The following is a 6,903-nucleotide window of genomic DNA, read 5'->3' on the forward strand; positions in this document are numbered from 1 at the left end:
TGTCATGTGGGTTCACTAGATGAGATTTCCTTTTAAGGACGACTAGTCATGCATGACTTTCAAAGAGATTGTCCCAAGATGACTCACAAATGAAATCATGTTCATGATAGGTGTTGAGTCAATGGTTACACACTCAAGATCATCTCTTATTAAATGTTTCCCAAGAAACGATATTTAAGCTAGAGCTGATGGCCAAACGTTAAACGATCGTTAGTTCGTGTGGAATCTTGAGATTTATGAGTCACGAACTGATTGGATGTAATCTATGTTCTTACTAGTTAATCATGGGACCCCAAAGCGACATGGTTGATGGGTGTGAGAATGATTGTAGCAACTTATTTGTTTTTCAAGGTTTTAATACAAGACGCATGTATTATACTGCATTCTTGATATGTTGCTGAAATGAAAAATATTTGCTTAATACAAAGATATTAATTGGTGAAATCTTTATTTTTTCAGTTCAAATATGTTTCCTACTCCTCTTATTAGCATTCATACTAAGAATAAATTAAATGGGGAGAACTTCTGAGAATGGAAACTAAACTTGCTGATGGTTCTCAACTGTGAGAAACATAAATTCGTTCTTGACGAAACGTGCCCTCCTGAAGCTAACCCAAAGTGAGAAATCGTTGGAGAGATTCTGACTCGATTGCTCGAGGTTATATGTTAGCGAGCATGACTAGTGTGTTGTAAAAGCAACACGAGAATTTTCTTACTGCCAAAGAGATCATGATAAATTTGGAGGATTTTCTCGGAGGCCAAGTTGCATTGGCTCAACAATCCATTATTATAAATTTGATGAATTCTCAACAGAAAATCGACACTCCAGTCAAAGAACATATGCTTAAGTTTATGAGATTCTTTGCGGAAGAGGAGGACAATGGGTGTAACAACCCATTTTTTAGTCGGGTCAAAAATAGTGGCATCGGGACCACGAATTCGACGAGTAAGTTCTTATAATTAATATTTAAATTATACGAATCAATAATAATTTTATATTGAATTTTGATTTGATGAATTCTATTTAATTTAATTAATGGTTAGTATAAGTAGTTTAATCCAAAAGTCATGTGGTTGTTGAAAATGAGATATTGGGGCATCGTTTTCATAATTTAAGGTCGTAAATATTTTTATTAAATATTTATAGAGTCGTATTATAGGTGAATTGAAGTTTGGTTTGGTAATTTTACGATTAATTGCTTAATTAAGGTAAAATGATTAAATTGTAAAAGATGTAAAATTTAATTGTTATATATTTAAAATACTAAAGGGACCAAAATGGTGATTAAACCAAGGTAAAAAAGTCAAAGTGTGGTGACATGATTAAATCCATTAACTTTTGAGCTATTTGCTCATTTAGTCCTAATTAGTTTAGGGTTAAATTAAAATTAAGTTAGTTTAGTAGGAATTTAATATAATTGAAGGACCTATTGTGCAATTAAACCTTTCTTGAATGGTAAATATACCATAGATGATTGTGTACGGTAATGGGCTTGAAATTGTTAAATTTGGACGAAAATTAAAAGGGCAAAATGGAAATTAGGTAAATAAATAAATTTTAAAACAAAAGTTGATGAAAATTTCAAGTTTATCTTCTTCTTTCATTCCTTCAAAACTGAAGAGCCATGGAAGGGGATTCGAGAAGCTTCGACCTAGTTAGGGTTTCCAATTCGGTATATGTTTGATGCCCGTTTTTAGTAATTTTTATATTTTTGAGCTCGTTTTAGTTTAATCTAGAAAACTCGAGGACTAATTTGTAAAACTATCAAATGTTGTGGATTATGCCATTAATGATTTTAGTGTATTCTTGAAGTTTAATGGTAAACTATTAAACTTGGTTGTTAAATAAGACTATTTTATAAAGTAATTTCTAGTAATTTTAATGTTAAAGGACTAAAATGTTAAAGTGATAAAATTATGAGGACTTGATGTGAAATAATAGTAAATATGGGTTGTAATAAGGCCTTACACAATTCAGCTAAGCTTGAATTCAATTGAAAATGGTTAAATTGCATGATTTGGACTTAGGGACTAAATTGCATAAAAGTGAAATATTAGGGGTATTAAATTTAATACTTATCTTAATAGTATTTTATTAATTTAATATTAAAGTGATTATCTCAATATTAAATTTAATCTAATATTTATCTTGATAAATATTATATTAATTTAATATTACAATGATTAAGTTTAATCATAGTTGAACTCTCTAAACTCTCCCTATATAAAGAGAGCATTGGGTCATTATTTACACACATTCGAATTCAAGAGAAAGTTCTACAGAGAAAATTCTCTAAAGAGATTATTTCAGAAAATTTCTAGAGATATTTTTCTAATTTACAACTTGACCCAAAAGTTTAGAGAAATTGAAAAATTACCCCACTGGTAATTTTTTGTGACAAATTTTCTAATTCGAAGCGAGCCCACACTCAACAGACGTGAGCTTGAGGATAGCGGAGAAGACTTCCGGTCGAATCTTTTATCCTAGATGAATCAAAAAGATACAATTTTGATTAAATGTTTATTACTTTAGATATCGCAACCACTATCTTGTTTTGGAAAATTTTTTAAAACTCTTGTTTTTCCCTAAATTTATTTTTCGCTATGTTTTCCAAACCCGTTTTTCGAACAAGGGTCTCTCATAGACCTGAGTTCTTCCAATCTAGAGGAAGTGTTTTTAACATTGAGTTTGCTGAATAGAAAGATGATGACCCACTCATATATGATAAAGCAATGCAGAGTGCTGATTTGAAGCTCTGGGAAATTGCTATGAAAGCTTATATGGACTCTATGTAGTCCAACTCAATGTGGGAACTTGTAGAATTACCAGAAGGGATAAAAGTCATAGGGTGTAAAAAGAAATGTGGATGGAAAAGTGGAAACTTATAAGGCCATACTTGTAGAAAAAGGTTATACTCAGAAAGAAGACATCGATTACAAAGAAACCTTCTCTAGTTGTCATGCTCAAGTCAATCCCCATATTACTATCCATTGCGACAAATCTCGATTACAAGATTTGGCAAATGGATATCAAGACAACGTTTTTGAATGACTATCTTAAAGAGAGTATCTACATGATGCAATCCATCGGATATATAGCTAAATGAAACGAGTATAAAGTTTGCAAACTGCTTAGATCCATATATGGACTTAAGTAAGCGTCTCGCTCATGGAATCAAAAATTTGATCAAGTGATTAAGACTTTTGTGTTTGAGCAAAACGTAGATAAACTTTGTGTTTATAAAATGCTTAGGGGTTGGAAATGTGGTTTTTCTCATTCTATATGTCGATGATATTTTACTCATTGGGAATGATGTAGGGACATTGTCATCGGTTCAACTATGGTTAACCCAACAATTGAGCATGAAGAACTTGAGAGAAGCTAATTTTTTTCTACGTATTTGAACCCTTAGGGGCTGAAAGAATAAAGTGATAGCACTATCTTAGGCTTCATACATAGACAAAATATTGAAGCATTATGCAATGACCAATTCGAAGAAGGGAAATCAACTCTCCATATTAGGATATCATCTCTCTTTAGAGGACTATCCTAAGTCAACAGAAGAAAGAGAGAACATGGAAAAGGTTCCTTATGCTTCGGCAGTAGGAAGCCTCATTTATGTCATGCTATGCATACGTCTAGATATCTATTTTGCAGTGGGGTTGGTAAGTCGATATTAGATGAATCCAAGACCAAGGCACTGACAAGCAGTGAAGCATATACTCAAGTATTTACAAAGGATGAAGCATTATATGCTTGTGTATTCCAAAGAGGACGTTACTCCTATCAGATATACTGATTCTAACTTCCAAACGTGTCGAGATTTGAGGAAATTAACATCAGGCTGTGTTTTTTCCTACGTTGATTTTAGATTGATTCTATATAAATTGAATTCTCCTCTTTTCCTATTCGTAATCAAAGAGTTAGTGATACTTCTTTGGTATACAATCAAATTTTGGTGAATTCTTGGAGTTAAAATTATGGCATGAATCCGGTAAAAAACAAAACAAATAAAAACCAACCAAATTCAAATCAAATCGAATCTAATCTTGAGTCACACAGATCTAATAACGCCTTACTATATTGTATGTATTTGTTGACACGTTAGAGTTTGAAAAACAAAGATCTTTTCATAAACATAATTTCATACGAGAATCTCATATATATATATATATTAAAGTAGATAAATAGATATAAAATAAAATTTTCTATTTATTTTAAATCTATAACTTAGATTTTAGATTTAGAATAAATAGAATTTCAATTTAAAGTTTTTATTTCTAAAATTCTAGTAAATATTAGATATTAGTTAGATATTAGAATTCCTTTTATTTAGAAAAATCCTAAATGAAGTGAAAATGAAAAAGTATTGTTTTGATTTGAATAGTATTATACTATATATAGTATAAACATATATTTATACTATTATTATACAAATTAGTATTATATCGAAATTAAATCCAAATAAGTAGAATGTAAATAAAATAGGATTAATTTCAATCAATAAATCTTAAAATGCAACATGGAAACACAACAAACAAACAAAACTAGACGATTCGATCAAACTGAATTATTGTTTTGACTAAACAAATAGTTGCAGATGGCTTGACAATGAATTCCAGGTCGAAGCGACTAATCTGATCTATTTTTCACATTCATAGGAGCTCGTCTATGTTTTTGCTTTACGAATATGATATTTTCTGGGCATTTCTAATAATATCAAGTGCTATTCCTATTTTGGCATTTCTAATTTATGGAGTTTTAGCCCCGATTAGAAAGGGTCCAAAAAAACATTCTAGTTATGAATCGGGTATAGAACCAATGGGCGATGCTTGGTTACAATTTTGAATCCGTTATTATATGTTTGCTCTAGTTTTTGTTGTTTTTGATGTTGAAACGGTTTTTCTTTATCCATGGGCAATGAGTTTCGATATATTGGGGATACCCGTATTCATGGAAGCTTTCATTTTAGTACTTATCCTAATTGTTGGTTCATTTTATGCATGGTGAAAAAGATCATTGGAATGGTCTTAGTTCCTGAATGTTCAAATAATAAAAAGAAAGAAAAAAGTAAAAATCATAATAACATTGAGTATGAATTCCATCGAATTTCCCTTACTTGATCAAACAACCCAAAATTCAGTTATTTCAACTACATTAAATGATCTTTCAAATTGGTCAAGACTTTCCAATTTATGGCCACTTCTTTATTGTACCAGTTGTTGCTTTATTGAATTTGCTTCATTAATAGGCTCACGCTTCGACTTTGATCGTTATGGGCTGGTACCAAGATTGAGTCCTAGATAGGCAAACCTAATTTTAACAGCTAGAACAGTAATAATGAAAATGGTGCCCTCTTTAGTGAGATTATATGAACAAATGCCCGAACCTAAAAATGTTCTTGCTATGGGCACGTGGACAGTTACAGGAGGGATGTTCAGTACTAATTATTATAGTACTGTTCAGGGGGTCGATAAGCTAATTCCTGTGTCTGTTCATTTGTCGGGTTGTCCCCCTAAACCTGAGGCAGTTATAGATGCTATAACAAAACTTCATAAGAAAATATCTCACGAAATCTATAAAGATCGAATTAGATCTCAACAGGGGGATTCATAACTTCTATTCAAGAAGTTTATGTACCTATGGATGATTTGACCGAACCTGCCCCTGGCAAAACATTTGCGCATCTAAATGCTACTACCGTACTATCAAAAGGATTAGCTGCCAAAGGTATTTATCCAGCGGTAGATCCTCTAGAGTCAACATCCACTATGCTCCAACCTTGAATCATTAGTGAGGAACAATATGAAACTACGCAAAGGGTTAAGCAAACCTTACAGTGTTACAAAGAACTTCAAGACATTATAGCTATCTTTGGGTTGGATGAATTGTCTGAAGAGGATCGCTTAATCGTAGCAAGAGCGTGAAAAATTGAGTGTTTCTTACAACAACCCTTTTTTGTAGCGGAAGTATTTACCGATTCCCAGGGGAAATATGTTGGTCTAGCAGAAACAATTAAATGATTTAAGTTGATCCTTTTGGAGAGTTAGATGGTATTCCTGAACAAGCTTTTTATTTGGTAGGTAACATCGACGAAGCTACTACGAAGGCTACGAACTTAGAAATGGAGAGAAAATTGAAGAAATGACCTTAAATCTTTGCATACTTACCCCTAATTGAATTTTTTAGGATTCAGAAGTGAAAGAAATCATTTTATCTACTAATAGCGGACAAATTGGCGTATTACCAAATCATGTGCCTATTGCCACAACTGTAGATATAGGTATTTTGAAAATAACCTTTACGACCAATGGTTAACAATGGCTCTGATGGTGGTTTTCCTAGAATAGGCAACAATAAAATCACTATTTTAGTAAATGATGTGGAGAAAGGTAGTGACATTGATCCACAAGGGAAGCGAACTTGAGGAAAGCTGAAGATAAGAGGCAAACAATTGAGGCAATTCTAGCTCTTAGACGGGCCAGGACATGAGTCGAGGCTATCAAAACGATTTATAACTATTTTGTTAATCAAAAGAATTTTCGTAGAAATAGAACTTTTGTTTATACATCCCATTTTGGTTCTGCCGATTAAATAGAATCAAATACTATCAAATGTGAAATCAGATTTTGATCTAATGAAAATTTTAAAAATTGAAAATGAAAATAGAATAGGATGAAAATATAGAAAATCAATAAAAGAAGGTAGGTAGAAAAACTTATTAGACACCGGGATCAATGATATTTAATAAGTTCTACCTACTATTTGGTTGGAACCAATGACACATGCCGTATGAAAGAAATACTCTAACCGTTGTGTTAAGTAGGTCATTTATTATCATAAGGAATCATAAAGAGAAAGAAAAGTGACTATTACATCGATGGATTATAAATCCAATATTA

The 6,903-nt window shown here is 31.9% G+C and overlaps 1 pseudogene; it reads left to right on the forward strand.

Annotated features, from left to right (window-relative positions):
• The first annotated feature begins 5,380 nt into the window (after positions 1-5,380).
• LOC105795767 (ATP synthase subunit beta, chloroplastic-like) lies at positions 5,381-6,149 on the forward strand (annotated as a pseudogene).
• Positions 6,150-6,903: the final 754 nt, after the last annotated feature.

This window comes from Gossypium raimondii, chromosome 3, assembly GCF_025698545.1.
Source record: "Gossypium raimondii isolate GPD5lz chromosome 3, ASM2569854v1, whole genome shotgun sequence".
NCBI classification, from domain to species: Eukaryota; Viridiplantae; Streptophyta; class Magnoliopsida; order Malvales; family Malvaceae; genus Gossypium; species Gossypium raimondii.